Genomic DNA, 23,889 nt, shown 5'->3' on the forward strand with positions numbered 1-23,889 from the left:
GACAAAACAAACATGCTAAATAAACATATGTTTATTTTTAAAGTAGATTTTAAATTACATTATAACAATTCATGTAACATCTGGCCCTTAGATTGAAATCTTATCGCGTCACGGCTGTCTTGGAACGCAATAGACAGACGGTGGCGGAATGCCCCAACACTTAAATTAATTTAAAATGTAGCCTAACAGTGAACAATCATTGTTCGACCTACAGTCTGTTAGACGCCTCTTCAAATGTGCAATCACACCATAAACCTTAAGAAAATCCACCATAATCCAATGAAGCAAAAAAGTAATCCATGTCAATCAGTAGATCCACAAAAAGGGTCATGGTGTATCCAGCACTGTCACATTCACCAGGCAGCTCCAAACCTCTCCACTTTGCCGTTTAAACAAAGTGGAATGAAACGCACGCACACAAGTCCAAATCTACACAAAACACGCAATCAATTAGTAAGCTCACAGCGAATATATATATATGGCATTTAGGAAACCTTTATTGCAACGTTGGCACGGCAATATGTCCAGACTAGTACAACAGTAACTTTAGTTTTTGGCGTCCTGCATATGGGTCAACAATGGTCTCAGGTGAGAGCTACTTGTCACTTATCACATAACCCAGAGCCCTGAAAAAATATATTTTTTACTAAAGCAGTATAGGAAATTAGATGAATTGCCTACCACCATTCAATTGTTTTCTGTTATTTAAAATATTTATAAACTATCCAGTCATGCCAGACGTAATTATCCCACTAATTTTTGAAACAATGCAATTACCCGTTTCAGCAAAACAAGTGGGGCAATCATGGTACACTCCTTCTTTTGTTGAATAGGAAGCATGTGACAAATTGCCTGGTTTTAGGGGGGAGGTGGTGCTCAAGTGGAGGAGGCTGAGTAGAGAAGAGGAGCTCAGTAATGATGATGGGACTGAGAGGTGGGAAATGGGGAAATGTCCTCTTGTACAAGTGGAGAGAGAAATTGGGATGGAAGGACACTGGAAACCAGGATGTAGTGTTGTTATAATGAGAATGTAGTTTATGTGACTTGTTGGCAAAGATTGGGGAGAAAGTGTTCAGGATCTTGGTGAGATGGCAATCACAGGTTAGCCAAAGTCAGGCTTAATCAGTCAATACCACCACAATCAGCACAGCACGGGGAAGAACTGCACCATGGGAATTTAGCTTCACACTTGCCTACCTTTCTTCTGCTGCTCTGGTGGACTTTTCCTATTTTTACTTTTCTCCCCACATTTTCTGTTTCTCTCACTTTTGTTCAGTTTGAATGTGTTTCGAAACAGTTGAGTCTTTATGAGTTGTCTGAGTGTGTTGTTGTTGTTGAAGACACTTTGAGGGATATAAAAAGTATTACACTGTTTTTTAGCCCGTGGAAGCAGTCATCTGGTGGCATTTAAAATGAAAAGTGGCAGTTATCCTCTGAGAAAAGCATTTAATGTCAAGTTTGAAAATGCTCCAAATATGCGGAATAATTTCAACCCTGAATTATAACTTTCACTCCTTGGCTTGTGATTGTACATGCATATGTAAAAGCCCTGAAAAGGGCACTTTCTAATTTACATAGAAAAACATTAAAACAGCTATAACCAAATTATTTAAAATACCAATGTATCAAATGACAATTCGAAAACAATGCAACCTTACTGTTAAGGTTTACTCTCACCCCGCTCATAGTGTTGTTTTTGGCCGGAGAAGGCATCGGTTTTCAGAGAAAAACTCTTAAAAACCCACTGTACACCTGCCCAAACAGCAGACAGACAGTTACCAACTCTCTACTGAACATAGTGGAACATTTAGCAGCTAAAGAGACAGATATTTCCCTCAGGAGTTGGTAGAGACCAAATCATAGATAGTGAACAATTAATCAAGGGACCAGAAACACAACTCCAAATGAATGATAATGTTGTTCTATAACTACTGGATGTGTTAATAAGAAACAACTTGTTTCTGCTGCCTCTAAGTGGCCCAAAAAAATCTGTTATGAAGGTTTTAGAAATTGTACTGAAATGTAACTCTGGAAATGTAACGCTCACTGTACTGTGGATGGCAAACTTAGTTGCTGTGGTGTGACTGTTACGCTATTCAAATATTTTTATAACTTTAAAGCATTAAATCTTCAAAAATACGGTCATGCGACACATCTATTGAAAGCTTAGCATCTCATGATTGAATCAAGCCCACACACAAAGCATAAGATGATTTATAGTAGTTGTACAACTGTTATAAAGTTAAAGAAAATGAAGAAATATACTGCACAGCTTATGTCTAGAGTTGAGTGTGCAGTCAAAACTTCTACTTGTACTTTAATCCACAACTGGGATATTTCCCCCAAAATGTTTTTTTTCATACCTTGCCAACAGTCCAAGGAAATAGAATAACCAAGCCATTTTATCCAAAACGAGCTGTTCGCCTCACAATCATGAAGTTTCTGGCCAAATTTCAACTAAAAAACAGTAAACAGTTTTCCATTTACGGACTTTGATGTGTGCCTCCCTTCTCACCTGAAGGTTCTACATTCTCGATGTGGGGGTCACTGTATTCTCTGAAGTCTACGGAGTCCACAGATACCTTGTTTTAGCCACTCTGTTCAAGGGAGGCTAGGATAGCCCTGGGGAAGACCAATAATGTTTCTGAAGCGTTATTAGACCCTTGTGCGAAAGATCAACATTTATTTTTGACATTTTGTTAAATTTCCATGTTACAAGACTCTCCTACCTTTTTAGCCAATTAGAAGCCGATTCAATAGATAAGCGGACGAAGATGGATGGAAGGATGGAATGCATTTCACACCTTGACCAATTTATTACTTATTTCTATATATTTACTGTATGTATATTATATTATGTCAAGTATGTATGTGATTGAAATGGGTGTGTTTTGTGTTTGAAAAGTTTTGTATTTTGTACTTTTTTTTCTTTGAACTTTTTAAATGGAAATAAGAAAAGCTCACTGACATCTGTAAAAATAAAGTCATACAAATACATTTCTGAGTCTTTTGGCTTCTAGATTCTTTCTGTAGTAAGCTGAGACATGAGGTTATGGTCTTGTGTTGTCTGTATCTGTATGTTTACAGCAGTGCATTTTAATTTCTTTTTTTTTTTACAGATGTATGACTTGGATGGAAATAAAAAACTTCCAGTCAAGCCTCTGTAACGCTGTGTCAATAAGGCCTAAAATCACCTCGACACTTGTATCAGAAACTTGAGATTGTTACCTTTCCAGTGATATCAGGCACACCCCAGAGTGTCAAAGTATATGGGAGCTGTACCACTTTTGGGTATAACATTTAGACCAAAAAGCATGGAATTTCAGCCGTTTCTTAAGGCCAAAACAACAAGTAATGAAAAAAGCAACTGTTAAACAAGTCTAACTAATAACTTAACATTAATATTGGACAAACTACTCTTGACACATACCAAAGGTTACTTTGTAGTAATATTATTTGATATATTTTAGAACTTAATATCATTTATCGCACATATGCATGTATATGTGACTGGGCATTTGTAGATTGGCTACATGGCCGTGTGTGTGTGTGTGTGTGTGTGTGTGTGTGTGTGTGTGGTGTGTGTGTGTGTGTGTGTGTGTGTGGTGTGTGTGTGTGTGTACTTGCACTTGCATCCACAGTTGTTTTTTTAATCTCATCCCACAACATGCATTTCACATAACACTGTAAAGCAAAACCACAACTGCCAAACGATATCAATGGGGTAATAATAGGAATTTGTCTATATGGACTTCACGGTAAAAAAGTTGAGGTAGTGAATCAGAACAAAGCCTGTCCTTTCCGTCTGAGGGCTGCAGATAGAGACACTTCCAATTGATCTAGAGTGTTTTGGATCAATTGACAAGAAGTGGCAAGAATTCATCCTTCACTCACTCTCTTTCTCTATGCTCTCATATATAGTTGCACACACTACTTCCTTACTGTACACTGCATACATAAATATCACAGGCAACATCTGATGAAACAGTTTGTAAGGTTCCCTACACATTGATGATGCAAAGTTTGAGCTGTAAAGTAAATGTGTTTGATCATGCAGCATTTGAAAAGAAATTAAGTAAAAACATTTACTGACACAGTAAACTATGAGATCTTGGCTTGATAGCTGATTGAGAGCAGAATGAATACGAATATCTAGCTGACTTTTTGGGCAGAATATCTATATAATTTGCTGCCATAGCCTCACATCTTCCATATTCACATTTAGAGTCATCTACTACTGTGAAAATACCAGATTGCACCTAAAGATATTCTTAATAGTACAGGGCGTTTTACTGATAAAACGAGGTAAACTGCTGAGAGGATTTTGTATTAGGCGATGCAGCTGATCAAAATGGTGAACGACCAACATTGACACCTGAAAAGTGTGTGTGTGTGTGTGTGTGTCCCATCTTGTCAGACTATCAGAGGTAGTTTACTGCACTGCTGCACTACCAGCAGATGGCCATTACCATTCTTTAGCACACAACACAAGGCAGGAACTTCTCTTATTTTCAGACGCAAAACCTCTGCCACATCATAACACTATGATATCTGTACTCTCCATAACATCCATAATGAGATACTGTAAATGTTCTCCCCTCTACAGTAAAAAGATAACTTTATAGCGTGTTGCTATTTATGAGCCGACACAGCATTAGAGTGACTTTGGGGCCTGTTCTTCAGCAAAACATTTCCTCAGCCTCAATGCTGTCAGAAAAAAGTGTATTCATAAAATGGGATTGAAAGAACTGAGCCCCTTTTTTTTTAAAAGCTCTTATTCATCCCTTTGAACAAATGGGTGAAACTCCCGTCTTCCAATGGGATTTGCGTGGCATATAACAGAGAGCATGGAGAAGAGAGGAAGAAAAAGGGAAAAGGAAAATAGAGCAACGGGACATAAACACAAGCTTATGCCCTCAAAAGTTAGTGTCACAGAACCGCTTCATAGACTCACCGTGCACTTTGATTTCGAAAGCATGCATGCTAATGTGATAATAAATGCTGCACTCAACATGCAAGTAAAAATGTGCCTGCTTGTGTGTTCAGCTGGGAATCAACAGTGAGTCTCAACATGCCCCCTAACAATCTTTCTCTAAGGGAGCCGTAAGCTGAAAAACTCTGGGCTGGTGACCAGGCCACAGATGGTAACGCACGCACGCACGCAGGCACGCACGCACGCACGCAAACTGAAAACATACACACCGTGGGCACAATATGACTCCCTTTTAAAGCTCACCACACCACCCCTTAAATCACAAACCGACTCAGAGGCCAACAGGGTGAGCCTCTGTACTAAACTCCGTACCGACATTGCATAATCATTTCACCTGGCTAATCAGTCATCGCCTCTAAGATTTTCATTAACATTGTCCGGACATTTTCTGGGTTTTAAAGGGTAACTCTCTGGCTTTTTGAATGGGAGTGCTAGAGGAACATCTACAAGTTTTTAGTTTCATTTTTGTCAGTGATACAATTTCACAACCTATTTATTCACTCAGCACTGAGTCATCTTGTTAAAATTCTTTGTTGTTCAGTTTTACTGAGTCTCTGCTGAGTCTCACAGATAGTTTTGCATTTATGAGACTTGACTGTTTAATGGTAAAGGGCATATCAATGTGGAGACATATCACGTTCAACATTACAACTCTGTGTTCCCTGGTACCAGAAACATCACATCCTCTACTCCCACCCAGTGTTTTTTTTAATGTGCTGGGCCATCAGGGTTTTGAGTGGCTCCACGCTGTAAAGTGCCATCTAGTCTGATTTGGCCACGCTGAGGTCAGGCTGAACATGAGCACTGTGTTGTGAGGCCACTCAGCATCATGAGGAGTCAGAGACAGAGTCCAAGTGCCTGCTACTCTGAGCTTTCTAACAGATGGGATGGGACTAAAAAGCATTATGGTTTTCCCAGTTTGCAGTTTTTAATCATTTTAAACAGAATTGCATGCCAAATGTATCGAAGTTTGACACTGTCATGCATTTCTACTCCGTGAACTGAAGAAGATATAATATCACTTGTCCCACTGTTAGTATTTTGTTTCAGTTGGAAAACAAACCCTGCAAAATCAATGATTGTCTGAGAGGAACATATCAGCAAATACACTCACAGCTGTTTAATGTAATATCAAGCTTTATTCCGCCATGCGTGGCAGTCTAATTTGTGTAGGTTGACTGTTGACTGTGATTGAAACATTCTGTGGAAATGTCTTAGATTGCAACTTTGTGTCATGGTGTAAAATATGTGTTTGATAGTTGGCTACGTGGCTGTGCGTGTGTGTGTGTGTCAACCTGATCTCACAGAATTCCGTGAAATGAACACAGCCCCTTGACTCAAAATCTGTGGAAGTTTTATGAAATCGCAAAAGATTCTGTGATGTTCCCACGGAAGAATTCTGTGAAGTAAACACAGCACCTTCAGTTAAGGAAAAGGTTATGAGTGGGCTTACGGTTCTGTGAAACATGGGAAGAGAGGAATGGATAGGTTTTGGAAAAGAAGAAAAACACTTTGGGAAACATTACACGCAGAACACGGTCCCTGGTCTCCCGGGTGACAGTCCTGTGTTTGACCCATCCACCACCCCAACCAACCTCCTTACGCAGATTTTCGGGCTTTTTATACTACTCCCTACTATAGTTACTCTTATCACTACGGCATCTTCTCATTGACTTTACATTGGCATTGTTTACCATGGTGGCCATACAGACTTTTCAAACATTCCGTTCCACCACCACGTAATGTTGTGTTAACAGTTCGTGATCATTTCACGGATTTCTGTGAGACCAGGCTGGTGTGTGCACATGTGCATCTGTGTGATGTGTTTGTACTTGTGTTTGTGTGCATGAGCGTACTTGACTGGAAGGGAGATGAAGTGTGAAATGGAGTCATTGGAGCTAAGTTGAACTTGAGCCTGGAGTGAAACGGAGAGGTTACCACTGAGTTACTTTGGGGCCATTGCAATGCCTTTTGGCCTCCATCTGCAGCGTGTTAGAATAAGCTTCCAATTAGACAAATGAAATTAAGCAATAGTAATTGTGCACCAAGATACAGAGTGATAGAACCAGTAGCTAATCAGAACTGAGAGAAGTCATGTCTCAACAGCACAGAAACTCTAGAACTACTAGCACTTTGCAATCCAACCGCTTCATCAGTTCACCCTCTGCTCCACTGTAGCAGCGCGCTGTAATCCATCCCTGAGGAACACTGACCTGAGCGTCTCACTGAGTGGTACTGTGCTATGTACTAGCCTCTCTCACAACTTACCTTTATGTATTAGATGGGGTTCTGCTGTCTTAAGTCTTGGTGCCGTATACATATTTTCAGAAATGATTTTGCTTTTTGAAGTTAAAAAGGTATTGTATACTTCTGATCCTATGCTTTATTATATACTTTCAAATGATTGTTCATGGTGCACATGTTGGCTTTGGCAGTGAATGCGGATTGATGATCAATACTTAAAGCTCCATAGGCTCCCTGTGTGTTAATATTCATGTCTGGATCTTCTGCAATCTTTAGAGTCAGTCACTCACTCACCCTCACATTTCTATGTATCCATCCCTTTGCTTTTAACTTCATAAGCTCTTGTTCTCTCCACAAATCTCACACAGGCATGCTAACACAAAGGTAATTCCACACAACATGTGAGTACAACATATACGGGCATGCACAAACACACACACTTAACCAACTCCTCTTGTCGCCCATTTCTTATGTTCTCCCTCGCCTAACATCTCCCTTCCCTTTGGAGAATAACTGCAGTCTAAATATGGCGGTACTCAAAAAAAAAATATGTCAGACCCTGTTTTTACTGTATCCTACTTTTCAATACTGAGCAAAGCCAAATTCAAATGAGGTTACATTAAGTGTAAGAAACAGCTGGTTTCTTGTGGAATCAAGATCACACCATTGTGCAAAATAATGAACACTACTGGTCAAGGTAATAATTGTCAAACCAATTCTCCTGTATGAATAATCGTAAAGCAACTATCTGTCCATGCACTCATATTCTTTGGCTTTTTAGCGCTTACCCACTTGTTTTTCCAATATTGTGCTTACAATTGACAAAATACTGGAAACCCTTTCAGTATAATGCAATCTAGCCCGAACAGCCTCCACAATTCTTTGATAGACAAACGCAGAATATGATGAACTTCAGAAATGTACTACAGGGCTGTTGCATTAGATGACATTATATGGTAAGGGTTTTTTGGTATGTAAGCATATAAGATAAAGCAGCATTAATTGATATCTGTGGCGTGATCAGGGCAGTGTGGCAATTATCTAATGAAGATGTTGTAGTGAAGGTGCTACCAGACTAGAATGTAACACATCCAGCTGACACGGAGCAGTATTAGCATGGAATTAGACACGCCACATTATTATTACTTTTAAATCGTTTTAAAACTTACTTTTATAGGAAAGTGTTTATAAATATAATACGCTGTTGGGTTTTATCATGTTGCCCTGCCATTGCATATTTACTGTATGTCTTACATTTACAGGTTTGTACCTGTACACACACACACACACACACACACACACACACACACACACACACACACACACACACACACACACACACACACACACACACACACACACACACACACACACACACACATTTTCAAAAAATACCATGATTTTGTATTCTCAAGATCAAAGGTGCATCTGTGTCCAAACCCATCCTATTCAAAAGCTTAGTTGTTTTGTATATTAGATCCTAATTAATTTCACATATTCATCAAGCAGGAAAAACATTTTCAGTTTTATGTATAAAAGGATTGCCATTATTGCTGTCACAGAGCTGTCATTATCCTCCATGATGCACAGATGAGACCACACATTGCTAAAGTACAGTAAGTTAACTATTGCTATGTGGCTCTTTGCTAATAACACCAAGCTATTTATTTGTATTTGGCAATATATTTTATTGAACCAAAATAAAACAGTAGCCAGATGTGTCACCAAGCTTACTTAATCTAATGGCTTATTACTACTGGTGATTCTGTACTTTATGCAAAGAATAATTGGTGAAGCATTTGTAATTGATTTACTTTAATCACATGTATAGGTTTGAAAGTCACCTGAATGTTCATCTGAAGTTCACTTGTCATTCCTCCCTTCCAATAAGACAGAATAGTTCTGTAGAATAGAATAATACTGTAGACACATTTCTGTAAAAGAAGAATTTAGCAGGCTGTTGCCATTGTTCCCAACTAAGTCAACACTCATTGAAGGTACTTTATAATAACATGGTTTGCTGTTGGGTAGCTTTAAAGAAGAAGCACTGAATTAACTTTGGTGCTATAGCAACATTTAATTACAGCTTTAACAGTTAATGTCAGCAGGTCAGAAGACAGTGAGGCTACTTTCTTTTTGCTTGCATAACCACACATATCAAACCAATGACTGTATGTTTATGACACTGAGGATGGCAGCCCTCTCTTGTCACAGGGTCTTAATAATAATAATCAGGGTCGTTTAGCAGCGCTTGATGGATCTGATGCATCAGGTCACAACAGATGTTTAAATTTACAGTGAAACAGAAGTTATCTTCCATATCCTTCAGATTTGACTGGATTGCTCAGATGTGAGTGTGGCTTAGCAAACACCAAACTAGATTGATATGGAGAAGTAAAGGACTGTTTTCTATGTTTTTAACAAATATGAAACTTCCATAGATTACATTTTATAATACAAAGTAATAATTGACTGGGTTTGGAGGGGTCCTATCAACAGCTTTACAGACATCTTAACGTCTAAGGGCCACAGGAATTTTTTTGTTGTTGCAATATGTCTTAAAGGCTGTGGTCTAGAGATTTGACCTTAGCGTATATCTGACTGTGTTTACAGGCTCACAAAGACAATAAACATGTTTAACATGGAACACTGTACACATTCCTGTTATTGTTCAGGCATTGTTTTATGCTTTTTGTCACAGCTTGGATGCACTTCAGCTATCACAGGACCTGTAAACACTCAATGAAAGATGTTCTTCCTTAAAAACATTTCCACACACACTTGTTACTTACTTAGAAATAAATCCTGTTCTGGTTATTTCTTCTTATATTATAGTGGTTTATAACATGCTATAATGTAGTTTTAAGCAGTGGTGTTTATTAATGTATCTGTCAACAACTAATGAATAATTTAAGGCTGCGTATGAACAGATAATGAATGACAATAGTAAAACACTTGAAATACTATGTAAATTTATAAAGTAAAGTGTTACTAGAAACAAAACTTGGCACATTCATTTACAAAAAAATGACAAGACTGGATGCTGGTGAATGCCAAATAAAAATAAAAAAATTCTCTACATTTACCAAGTATTGTGAGTGGAGACAAGTTTTGTTCCTCTCTAAAAACGTTCTTGCTTGTTTTGTATCTTTGCACATTTGTAATTCAAAATGATCTCAACTGTATCATAATTAGATCAAAGCTGTGTTTAGAGCAATATCTGTGGTTATGACAGGCCAGCAGGTGTTTGCAGAGATGATGATGATACTCACCAGAAAAGGGCAAACATTGTCCTGACAACGGTGAACAGCTGGTCTGAAGTGTGACACCTGTGTGCCCACCCAGCGTTATGTTGGCCCTCTCCGGTACAAACTTCAATCAGGCTGTGAGAGCTGAACCAAAGACATTGGAGCAAATGCTAATAGCATCTGTCACAAATCACCAGGCTTGAAGCATGGATTTTGGAGGGCAGGAGGAATAGTACAGTATCTGCACATCCATCCTCTTCATTAATTCACCGAGTTAAAATGTTCAATCAGTAGCATCTATCTTTTGTTTGTTGCACAAAAAGACTCAAGACAGTTGAAATGTCTGGGGTAAACGTCAGGCTTTGGCAGTACTCGGATAAGAAGGTAAAATCAACATTTTTAAAAAACGGGCAGGCAGGCAGGCAGGCAGGCAGGAAGGCAGGCCGGCAGGCAGGCAGGAAGCGTGAGCATGCGCAAGCAAGGCAGAATGCAACAAGAACACAAGAGCTACACAAGCCACAACATCAGAAACACATTAACACAGGAAGCTAGGCTTGCCACTATACCGCTCTTGTAGACTGTACGATCTGGTGACGAGTGGATCATAGAGCCGGCCTTAAGTACTGCAGCAGGAGGATTAGGCAATGAGCTTCACCTGGTGCCTACTGCCAGCTAAGCCGTGCCCACAGCTCACAGATAGCACAGGAGGGGGAAGAAAACAAAACAAAACATGAGGGTAAACAGACAAGGCACACAAAACAAGAAAAAAAAAAAACCTGACTGCCATGACGACATCATGACAGTACCCCCCCACTACCACCTCCAGGCGATCCACCAGGCCTCCCAGGATGGGCCCGGTAAAAGTCACGAAGAAGAGAGGGATTGAGGATGAAAGACTGGGAAATCAACACCTCTCCTTAAGACCATTACCCATCCAATCCACCAGAAACCCCTCCTGCTGCGCCGTGCGTCCATAATCCGCCAAACCGTATAGGCAGGATGTCCCAGAGCACTGGAGTAAACAGGCCTCAGACGGGAAATGTGGAAGGTGGGATGAATCCGAAGGGCCGGAGGAAGCTTGAGGCGAACAGCACAGAGGTTAATGACCGACTCACCTCAAATGAGCCATAGAAGCGAGGGGCCAACTTCTTAGATGTACCACTGAGGGAAATGTCATTAGAGCTTAGCCATACCTTCTGGCCGGGTCTGTACACAGGAGCAGAAATGTGATGGCGGTCGGCCACCCGCTGGTTGTGTTCCTGTGTTTGAAGAAGAGCCTGCCAAACCACCTTCCACATCCACCGTATCCTGTGGTTGTGATGTTGAACATAGGGAACCGCAATCTCTGACTTCTGAACAAGAAAGAGAGGAGGAGAGTAGCCCAGAGAAACTTAAAATGGAGACAGACAAGGTAAGGGAATTGTGGGCCCCCAGGCAGCTGGATTGCGGGCACACACATTGTAGAGCCGACTCAAGGTCCTGATTAGTCCTCTCAGTCTGACCATTAGACTGAGGGTGATAACCAGAGGAGAGACTAACCTTTGCACCCAGGGCCTGGCGAAACGCTTTCCATACTTGGGAAGTGAACTAGGGTCCACGGATGGAAATGATGTCCAGGGGAATACCGCGTATCCTGAAGACGTGATTCACAATGAGGTCAGCCGTCTACACAGTTTGGAAAGAACCACGAAGTGGGTGGCCTTCATCAACAATGGTCGGAATTGTGACGTTACCTCTCGAGGGCCTGCAAAGGAGCGAGAGAGTGCGAGCCACACCCGGATGGCAGGAAAACTTGGAGGCGTGTCCCCACTGGAGGACCTCGGAGCGGAAAAAATCAGGAACAAACATGCACATGCTTTGGCCTGTCAGGGTTACTACTAAGTGCTTGTCTTACCCTAGACTCCACCTCCCAGGTCAGGGATGTCAGGGACGCCCAGGTAGATGGAATGATGGAGTCGGGAGTAATGGGTTCTTCCACACTCAAACTGAACTGTCTCAAGAGGGCATCGGGTTGAACATTCTTACTGCCAGGACGGTAGGTAAGTTAAACCGACCAAAGAATAAGGCCCACCAGGCCTGGCGGGAATTCAGACGCTTAGCCGTCTGAATATAAGCAAGGTTGTTTTGGTCAGTCCAAACCAGGAATGGAACAACAGCCCCTTCCAGCCAGTGTCTCCATTCCTCCAAAGCTAGCTTAACTGCTAGCAACTCCCGATTACCAACATCATAGGTCTTCTCAGCAGGTGAAAGTTTCTCGGAGAAGAATGCACAGGGGTGGAGCTTGTTATCTCCTGCTGAACATTGGGAAAGAACCGCTCCAACCCCAACATCTGATGTGTCCACCTCCACCACAAACTGATTGGAGGAATCAGGCTGAACCAGGATGGGCGCAGAGGAGAAACGGTCCTTGAGCTCCATGAAAGCCTCGGCAGCTGCTGAAGACCACACAAAAGGGAACTGAGGGAGAGGTTAGTTTTATCATGGTTGCTACAACAGAACTGTAGTTACAGATAAAACGGTAAAAGTTAGCAAACCTAAGAACCGCTGTAACTTTTTACTGGGGTTGGGAACTGGCTAGTCAGTTATAGCCTGTACCTTGCTTGGATCCGTCTTCACCTGCCCACTCTCCACAATAAATCCCAGGAAGGCCACAGAAGAAGAGTGGAACACACATTTCTCAGCCTTGACGTACAGTTTGTTCTCCAGTAATCTCATCAACACCTGTTGGACATGGTCCTCCATGTTCTTGGAGAAGATGAGTATGTTGTCAAGGTAAACAAAAACTGACCGGTTGAGTAGATCACGGAGAACGTCATTTACCAGCGCCTGGAACACAGCTGAGTCTGAATGGCATGACCAGATATTCAAAGTGGCTGAGTTCTTGGCTGGTGAGTCTATGTGTTTAAGTGGTTCGGACAGGAAGCTAGTTGGTAATTCTTCTCCCCACAGTATGAGCCTAGTCTCTATTTGAACCGTCGGTTCTTCTCAACAGGGGTGGGCCAATTACATCCCAGCTGCATGGGTTTCTCCTTGGGTAACACAGAAGCAGAGTAAACACTGGCAGAAAGTGAAATGAAGGCAATCTGAGACGTTGGACTGTTATAGATGGTTGGCTAAGTTGGGCAAACTCAAACGCTTGATTCAGACTGACCCACTAAACTGTCCTTGACACCCTCATTTAGACGCTTAAAGAAAAGGCTTCGTAAAGCCCTGTCATCCCATCCCAGTTCTGCCGCTAATGTTCTAAATTCAGCAGAATAGTCAGCTGCACTGAGAAATCCCTGGCATAGGTTTAACAGGTGGTTACTGGTATCACTGTCAGTAACAGGGTGATCAAAAACTGTGGTAATTTCAGTTACACATTTTTTATATGTAGCATTATTTGTTAATGGGCTGTTCCAAAAGGCTACCCCCTAGGCTTTTGCCCTCATAGAAGCTAACCAGAGTATGGAAGCTATTTTAATAACATCAAGAGAATAAGTTAAGGGCTGCTGACCAAACACTAGAGAACATTTTAACAGAAAGGATTTGCATTCATCTAACTTTTCACTATAACGTTCAGTAGCAGGCACAAAAGGGTCACAAGGCTGAAAGTTACTTATAGGTACAGCTTTGGGAGCTGATACCACTGATGAAGACTGAGCAGAGAACTGATGGGGTTGGTTCTCAACACTGGGCCTGTTGGCTGAGAGCTGTTGAAGGGATTCCATGACTCCTTGAAGGAACAGAGCGTTGGTCAAGCAGGATGCCTTGGGTGGCCACTGCATGGTGGAAACACGAAAACACTTAATTTTGTCTATCGCCAGATTGTTCTGTTACGGAATGGCACTGGAGTTCGGACCCAAAAGCAGATGATGACACAGGATATACGATAAAGCTCTCCAGAGCGCAACCAATGACTTAGTGATAATGACCAAGTGGTGAGGAATCCAACAAAAAAATTCAAGGCTGAATCCAATCTTAGTAATCAGTGTTGAGTGAGCGGGGGAGCAGGCAGGCAATCAGGAAGCATGAGCATGAGTAAGCAAGGCAGGCTGCAACAAGACAGAACACAGAACACATGAGTTACACAAGCCACAACACCAGGAACCATATTAACACAGGGAGCCAGGTGTGCTACCATACCGCTCTAGTAGACTGTACGATCTGGCGACAAGTGGATCACAGAGCCGGCCTTAAGTACTGCAGCAGGATGATTAGGCATTGAGCTTCACCTGGCGCCCACTGCCAGCTAAGCCACGCCCACAGCTCACAGATAGCACAAGAGGGGGAAAAACATGAGGGGAAACAGACAAGGCACACAAAACAAGGAGAAAAAACTGACTGCCATGACGACATCATGACAGTTTCTTAGCAACAGGAAGTGTGTGTAGGTGTAAATGAGCATTTATCATTTCAAATCTTGTTTCAAATGCTGTGGGAGCTATATGTGGCCAGCAGGTTTATAACACAGTCTCTCTTCAGCATAATTTATTATAAAATGTAATATTGAAACAAAGAATTTACAATTAAACAATGTTATTAATGCACTAATACACATGTTTGCATATAGGACAAGTAGGCTATCACTTCAAGTTTACTTTTGTATTATGTAAAAGAAACGATATTAAGCATCAACATGCATCTGACACGTGAATTGTGTCTAACAGTTTGGACCCACCGGAGGCAAACAATGTTCCCTCTCGCTATCCACTGCTCTTTAGTTAAAGCTGTGTATAATGGGTATTTTTTATATTGCTCAAGTAACATTTTTGTAAGAAAACTCTGTTGGCCCAAGCTAAGTCTGAAAATGGTTGACCTGACTTCTGCACAACACAACTGATGGTCCCAACTCCATTAATAAGGCAAGAGATTTCACTAATTAACCCTAACAAGGCACACCTGTGACGTGAAAACCATTTCAGGTGACTAGCTCATGAAGCGCATTGAGAAAACATCAAGGGTTTGCAGCACTATCAAAAAATCAAAGGGTGGCTACTTTGAAGAAACTAGAATATAAGACGTGTTTTCAGTTATTTCACACTTTTTTGTTAAGTAATAATTCCACACATTTTCATTCATAGTTTTGATGTCTTCAGTGAGATTCCTACAATGTAAATAGTCATGAAAATAAAAGAAACACGTTGAATGAGAAGGTGTGTTCAAACTTTTGGCCTGTACTACCCGTACAAGAGGTGCTGCTCTCCCTTGTTAACCAAACCCACCTGGAACCAAAATATTACTAACTAAATTATTAACTAAACTCGCTATTGCCTGTTCCATTGGTTGCCACGTAGGGGATACACGAAAAGGAAAATTCATGTAGGAATGCAGGCTGTGAAGGGGTGCAGTACTGTAAAAAGCTTGGAAAACACTGGCCCATTCTATCCAAACAGTATAAGAATACAGGTCACAGACGATGTTTGGCATTCTCAGAGTTAATTTTGTCTTGCCTATTTAGAGTCATGCAGGGGATAAAATCATAAAAGGGATTAAATTGTCGATGGGTTTTTCAGTTCAAAGCAATTATCTTACAATAAACCTGTCTACAAGACAGACACAGACCTCTTACTGCAAATTGATTTGTGGGCATGAACTGAAGAGGTTTTTCTTAGATTGGATTCTCAATGTTCTGCCCCTTCTTTGGTTCTCCTCCAGCTGTCCATATCCTTCACTCCTTTTCAGAGTTGACCAGCTCAGAAAAGCTCTGTTAAGTGCTGGGGGATTATCGGTGACTGTGGTAAATTCCGTCATCTCTACCAAACAATCTCCACTTCCCTGTCTGTTGTTATGGGGTCTCAAGTACACACTAACCCATATGGCTGAACAAAAAGCAAGTATGAGGGAGATAGAGAAAGCACAGGGCAGAGAATGTGTGTTCAATGACCCAGAAAATGGTGTGGACAGGGGGAAGAAAAATAAAAGGGTATTGTAGAGAGTCAATGGTGAGATAAGTTGAGATGTGCAAAAGTAAACTCAGCAAATTGCAATTGAGATGTGTGGAAAATCTTCAATAACCAACGAGGGAAACATCTATATCAGCATAAAGAAGCTACTACTACCAGTATATGTGTCCAATTCAATGCATTTGTTGTTCACAAGTATACAAGACCTCTTTAGTATATTCACAAGGCTTCTATGTCAGATATGTGTTTTAGTTTGGCTGCTTAAACACTTGTACTATTTCATACCCATTCACAAGTATTCAGTTCACACCAAACACCAATGATTCAGAACTTTTCCCACCTATTTGTCCTATGGCTGCTAAATCATGCTTTCTTAACGGCTGTGGATTTAACAATTTCTATTACTTTGTCCAGAAACCAACCCAGTCTCACGCCAGTTCTAGAAATGGATGCAATTTGTATTTATTATTTTGTGTTTATTATTTGTGTGTTAATTCTTTCTTGTTTTTTCAAAAACATGACACTGTAAACAGATGGTACATTATGAAGGATTTTACATGTGTACATTTAACTTCTTAACTGTTGTATGGGTGCAATAAACATATGAGTGAGAATCAAAGGAGGTGTCTCATGCAGTTTAGTAGTTGTTTTGCAAACTTGGCTATTACCTGGCATACTTTGCTGGACAATTGTGGGAAATACTCATCAAAACCAGGACTGCGGTTGAGGGGGCCTGCACAGTATGGCCATCATTCATCCTTTCAGCCATGTTGTGTTTGGTTGAATTATTCCTTTGCTTCTCAGACATGTTAAAGGGGGACATATTATTTTTACATATTTTCTGTCATATCTATAATGATATAATAATTAATGTAAACATCTTGATGACCAATGTTGGTCATGTCTCCCCAATTTCAGGTCACATTACTGCTGGGACATGTCTGTTTGTATAGTATTTGGTTTAGACGCTTTTATTGGTGATTTTTCACAGTACAAAGTCCTGCAATATACTCAATGCTACAGTATTAAGTTCCAGCTGATACTAGTGAAACAACAGCGTAAGCTGCGACAGATATAGTGATTTGTTGACTATGTAACAGCAAGTCGCTTGGTTATGATACAATCGTTAGCCAATTTTTACAAAAACGCCTGTTACGGAGCCATGACGTGAGGTATAAGGTATATATGTAAAGTTATACAGGTGTAACTGTGCAGCAATGATGTGAATCATGTTTTAGTACAAACATAAAATACAAGTATTAACCTACAAATTCTATATAATAGACCTTTAAACTACAGATTTACAAATACTTTTTTTTTTAAATACTAGTTACTAGTTATTTCTTCTTATGCAGGCTCAGAATGTTGTGGCAGATCAGTAGTAAGCTGCCTATCAGCTGTAGCCTTTGTGGTGTGTTCATACAAAGCTTAACAAAAGATGTGGCGCAATGAGAGCCAGCGCATCAGTTGCTCTTGTTGTTGTCTTGGCTGGTTCTTCGAGATTGGCTTGGTGTGTCAGGGCCCTTAATCTTGTGGTCTGGGAATTGTGAGGATCACACAATTTCACACCACCTGCATGAAGAAACTTATTGGTGTAATCCGGATTAGTGTTTTCATACTATCACTTGCTGCCATTTCTCATTAGAATTCAGTGTGTTGTGTAGTATGACACCTGCCATCCACATTTTAGTACATTATTTTTCTCAAGCAAGTTGTGTTGTTTAAAAATGCTGAAAATGTTCATAGACAAACCTTCATTAGACAGTACCAATGTATTTTCTGCTCCCTGGCCGACCTAATGTTTTGTAAATAGGAAGCCTATTCTATACTGAGGCTAAACAACATTCTAAATTAAATCTTCTTTTTACCATATATTTTCTTTTTATTATTATTATCATGTCATTCACATAAGATGTATTTGTAGACTAAAGTTTTACATACAGTAAAAAATAAATACAAAGTAAAATAATCATTATATTGTGTATAGAGTAGGCCTACCTTGTTCCAAAAACCAAGTCAGGAAAAATTACCTAACCTGTTATTACCTTAACAAGAACTTCTTGTTCACTTTGCTTCCAGTTATTTTCCTTCTCTTTCTCCTCCCTCTATGGACTCAGGAGAGGCCAAAGGTTAGCAGTGTTGGGTCAGGACATGGCCACTGTATTTATGGTCTCCCTACGGCCCCTGCTTTAATATGTCAACACAAACTAGACAGGATTGAGTGTCTAATGACAAGGAACATTTTTCACTGCTCCCTCTGCTTCCCCTCTGTCCCACTGTTCAAGGTCCAGACACTTTTTTTTCCTGTAACGGAAGGACACAAAGGTGCTCTCAACAGACACCTTTTTGAGCAGGGGACATTTTAAAAGGACAAACCAAGAACAATAGCTGGATCCCATGCTTGACAAAATGAGAGATGATCAATCTTTCATCAGCGTTGAGACTGACTTTTCATTAATGGAGTCCTGTGGAGTTTCAACTCCTAATTACTAGACCAAGAGTCCCTGTGGAATATTAATTATACAAACTCAGAGTAAGCTGTAGATCCATTTCTTAACATCCCTGCAAAAAGATGTCTGCCACCTGTGTATCTGAGATTATTGTGTGCATGAGTGTTAAAGGATATTTTGATAACACAGCTTAATCTTCTCTCTATCTGTCCACATTGATGTCATTCTTTATCGGTTAATGCCTCTTGAAGCTCCAAGCTCAGCTCTGGGTTAATTCTGTAATGCAGTCATATTTGATAAGAATAAAGTCACCCCCTCTTTACCCTCAAGCATTAATTTCTGAGAACCATGCGGCAATAAGTCAGAACGATATCTGTTCAGCTTTCAATAGCCATTTTTCTGCCCCTGGCTATTTGTTTTGATTGAAGATTGAAGACAGGGGGCGCTCCTCTATATTTTAGATATATGCATTCATCCACCTCCGGGTCTTTGTTTTTCTCGGCAGCTATCTACTATAGATTCTGAACTTAATCCTTGTGTTGTCTTCACTTTCGGGACCCTCTCGTATCCCTCGGGTCAAATTGACCCGTGACTTATTTGGGGTTTTAAAAACAATTCTGAAATAAAATTTTACTTCATGATCTATTACTAAATATTGTCTTTATCCCAATTTCATACCATTGAGATTACATATGTGTTTAGGGAATGCAATCAGTCTGTACTAGAATACAATTAAAAATGGAAGTGTGATTTGTTTTTTTGTCATAAGGTTATAATTCATGTTAAAAATCCACTATGTGATCATTCTTATCTTGGAAAAAGCGGTCATATCCAGAATAATATTCTGAATTGAGTTAGGAATACTTGTTTATCACAGAAAATAAGGTAAGGCCATTGATTTTCAGGTAGAAAAAATGTAATATGCACAATTTTTCTTCTTGTAAAAATTTGAAATGGATCAATTTCACCCAAAGACCATACAAGGGTTAAAGCGCTACAGGCCACATATGTTAGGAAGTCAAGAAATAAAGACAATTGTCTTTTCTACCAACATTGACAGTATCTACAGCAGTCATAGCAAGTCTCGTTCCATATATTAATTTTCTCAATACCATCTTGCAATAACACACTAAGTACCATAATTTCTGTACTATAAGTTGCTCCAGAGTATAAGTCGCATCAGTCATAAAAATGCGTCATGAAGAGGAAAAAAACATATCTGTCGCATTGGACTATAAGTCGCATTTATTTAGAAATGTATTTCACAAAATCCAAGACCAAGAACAGACATTTAACACACATAATTACAGGCTGAATACGGTATGTTAACATAACACATTGACAGTTACTACCAGGGAATGGAGACATAACTGCATTCCTGACAAGCCTTTCCCGGCAGCACGTTGTTCAAACACCCATCTTTGGACCCGTTCCTCCAGCTCTGGCCATCCTGCTCTCAGCCCGCGATTAGCTTGCTTTGTTTTCTTCATTGCAGTAAGAGTAACCTTTTCACCAGTCCCTCACAAGTTTCTGACTCACTCCAAACTTTCTTTCTGCGGCTCAATTACCATTTTTGGCTGCATATTTTACTACCTGCAGTTTGTGATCTGCAGAAAAGGATTTTCATTTTGGGGCATTTTGTTTGTGTTCAGTCTTTCTCAGTTGTCTTTAGGAACAGCATATAGTTGTCACAAGCCTAGAGTGCCCTCTCACAGCTGTAGACAGTAATGTTCTCAGAATAATTAACATTTTAAAACATGATAACAGTGTATATATTTTCATTAGAGCTGTAAAGATATGGAAAATAAAACCAAAATTGTGACCCTCAGCTCCACGAACCTGTGTCGCGGTGGGAGAAAGCAGAATTGCGACACACCCCTTTGAACTCCAATGTGTTCCTTCCCGTCCCGATCCAGTGCTACCACATCTTGAACTTACTTGTAGTCCTTTTGGTGCCTTATTCCTGTTTTGTCTGGTAAATTTAGCAAACTGTACAGACGGCTAAAAGCGAAAGAGGGATCACCGGTAACGCTAACAGAGGTGTAACATTACGAGTGGCTGCTGTTTGACTCGGGTGTCTGAGTCTGTTTTCCGACGGTTCAGTAAACTGCCGTTAGCGTCCTTAGCACCGGAGTGAAGTGCTGACCGGGATGGTTGCTAGCTGGCTGGGGGCTGTCTGTGGATGTGTCCCCCGGCCGGGGCTGTAATGATAGTGAATGGTTGCTAGCTGTCTGGGGCTGACTGTGGAATGGATGTGTCTGCGGACCAGGCTGTTGTCAGCTCTCATCCCTCTGGGAGAATGAGGCAGAAGACAGAGGTGTGATAGCTAGCGATATTACCATCAGATTAGTTGTCTATCTATACAGTTAATGTTACTGATTGTGGGTTAGCTAGACCAGAGTTGTTAACCGTGGTCAAAACAATCACACTAAAAATAAATGAGCGTGTTGGATGGTGATGTAATCTTACGGTACCCACCAAGAATTACATTAGCATTGGCTACTTGTCAACCAGCATCTTTTACAATAGGCACCAAAGCACGTTTCCTCTTCGTTCCCCCTGCAGCTTGGGAGGGGAATTGTTACCAATATTCTTATGTCTCATTCCAACAACTTAATGAACCACTGAAACAATTTTGGAAACATTAATTTAAGGTACAATAGAATCTTTGGTGTTGGATCGATCAACATTGAAGTCAATCAAGATCAATAAGTAAGGTATCTGTTGTATTACTGTGTTGCAAACTGGGATGTAATCAATGACAAAGTTTGGTGTATCGTTACAGACGTAATTTTCATATGTAAGTCGCACTTGACTATATGTCGCTGGATCAGCCAAACGTCCAAAGTTATTAAAATACGGTTACTCTATACGTAATGTATTTACGTAAAAAAGCCTTTGATGCAGCCTATTCAAACTTCTACAATCCACAAACTATCAAAGTCAAGTGCAGTTTTATGATTGGCAGCCTTACCTGTAGCTTGTCACCACAAATCATTTGATTGGATACATTGATGGGCACATACATTTTATGTTGGCGTATATTTGAATATCAGTTATGAAAAATGTACTTTACTTTTTCAAAAAAGAGTTTGTGGTATTCCTCTGCTTCATGATTTATCAACAAGGTGAGGAAGCTTTGGGTATCAAGCTCCTGAACAATTTGACCAAATTAATCTCAAAATCATATCCCACCATATTATCTGTTCACTTGCAAACACGTCACATTACAGGAGTTAAATATGTTCTACAGTAAATGCCATTTCACAAGTATTTATAATATGATAAAAATGGAATATAAACAAGTTGGAAATACTAGTAATACTAGAAATAATATTTTTGTCTTCATCCAGCTTCTTTTCGATCATATGTGATATGTAAAAATAATGTAATGAATTCCTTCAGTCAAAGATATCAGTGAACCAGATTTTTTTATGTTTTTGTTTTTTAGAGAGAGAGAGAGAGAGAGAGAGAGAGAGAGAGAGAGAGAGAGAGAAGAGAGAGAGAGAAATAGATTTTAATATAAAAAAATTTAACTCAATTTTTTTTATCATCCTACCAAACAAGCAAGGAGATATGTGTCTTCTGATCTTTGTGGCAAAAAAGTAGCAAGTTGTGAAATTGTTTAAAAATGGACTACTCTGCATTGGCTGGAGAGGTTGTACTAATGACAGGGCAAAAGGTTGAGATGTGGTGTTTTGGACATCTGGTGCCTTGGGTTTTTTCTCAGCAGCTACACTGAAATGACTGGGGTTTGGTGCCTCACACAACAGCGCTTACTTACTTAGAGCTGCTGTTAGTTAAAGGGGACCTCGCTGTTTTCGTCTCAGGTGCAGCCATCTGGTTTAACAGCATCTGTGTATGGGAATAAACTTTTAACCGCTCTGTAATATATCGGAATTCTATCGGAACCCGTGTGTAACTAGGGATAAGAGACATGTTATGGCACTGGAAGGGCTTAAGGCTTGGGATGGGGAGGCCATTGATCTGGGGTGGCAGCCCAGTGCTCGGCCTTCTCTCCAAGAGAGTGAGCAGAGGCATACAGAGTCTCTCTACTTGTATACATCCCCACCCCCTCCCTTTATGTCTTTTCTGATTAGTGGCAGTAAAAATTGATTTTCTGCCTGGTCACAGGATGATTCGTGCACATTCAGTGCATTAGGTTTTACATCACTGTGATGCTGGGTAGATTTAGCATTTCAAACTTCTCTCTTGGCCTCTGTGAGTCATGATTGCTGCTCTATAAACAAAGGAAGGAGTGGATGCTGTTGCACAATACTCAGGCCGGATGGATAGGTTAACAACTGGCTCTCCATCATATACACTGACAGAATTTTTATAATAGCCTAATACTAATAATAACATTTTATTTCTATAGCGCTTTAAAAGATAATGAAAGGCACTTTTCATGGTAAAGCAGCTATACATCTTTATCTTCCTATTGTGTATTATGAATAGATCCTTTGTTATTGCCAAGCAATGCTTAGAAATACCAGGTAGTTATAAGAACATCACGGCATCAGTCATTATGTATGTAGCGGCTGATTGAATGAAGTACCCAAATACAAAAATTGTATTTCCTGGTGTAAAAAATACAATCCGATCGAATAGCAATATGTTCTATTTTTGGTTCTTTTCTAAAGCAAATGGCCTACCTTTTTATGAATCATTTCATCTTACCTCCTTCTTTCCTCCTCTCCCTTTGCTCATTCTCTTTCTTATGCTTTCCCCTGCATTTGTCACTGGCCTTAGAGTCCACACATTCATCATCACTATTTAATTATTTTCATCTTCTGATACTCATGTCATGGTAATGTTATGATTTACATAATACCAGTGACCTGAAAAAACTCAACACCCTGTTTAGCTATTTGGTCCTTGAATTCACTTGACTTTATTGCATGTCGGAAACCTCTGAACTTACTCTAACTTTCACGCTTACACGATGACTCTGGTAAGTAGAATTCCAAAAGTTTTATTTGGAGCACAAACAAAACTTATGGGCAAAAGTTTCCAAATTGAAAGGCAAGGGGAAGTCCAAAAACACACGGAATCAGAAAAACAGGAAC

At 40.1% G+C, this 23,889-nt stretch overlaps 2 long non-coding RNA genes across 2 annotated transcripts; one reads left to right on the plus strand and one right to left on the minus strand.

Annotated features, from left to right (window-relative positions):
* Positions 1 to 380: 380 nt before the first annotated feature.
* Positions 381 to 21,344, plus strand: LOC116697820 (uncharacterized). The gene is made up of 3 exons (XR_004334052.1): positions 381 to 540; positions 15,903 to 15,910; positions 21,335 to 21,344. It is a non-coding gene; the product is annotated as an uncharacterized LOC116697820 (long non-coding RNA).
* Positions 16,147 to 20,429, minus strand: LOC116697825 (uncharacterized). Its single transcript, XR_004334058.1, has 3 exons — positions 20,236 to 20,429; positions 19,133 to 19,137; positions 16,147 to 16,159 (listed from the first exon to the last, which is right to left on the minus strand). It is a non-coding gene; the product is annotated as an uncharacterized LOC116697825 (long non-coding RNA).
* Positions 21,345 to 23,889: the final 2,545 nt, after the last annotated feature.

The sequence above is a fragment of the Etheostoma spectabile genome, chromosome 11, assembly GCF_008692095.1.
Source record: "Etheostoma spectabile isolate EspeVRDwgs_2016 chromosome 11, UIUC_Espe_1.0, whole genome shotgun sequence".
Taxonomy (NCBI): Eukaryota; Metazoa; Chordata; class Actinopteri; order Perciformes; family Percidae; genus Etheostoma; species Etheostoma spectabile.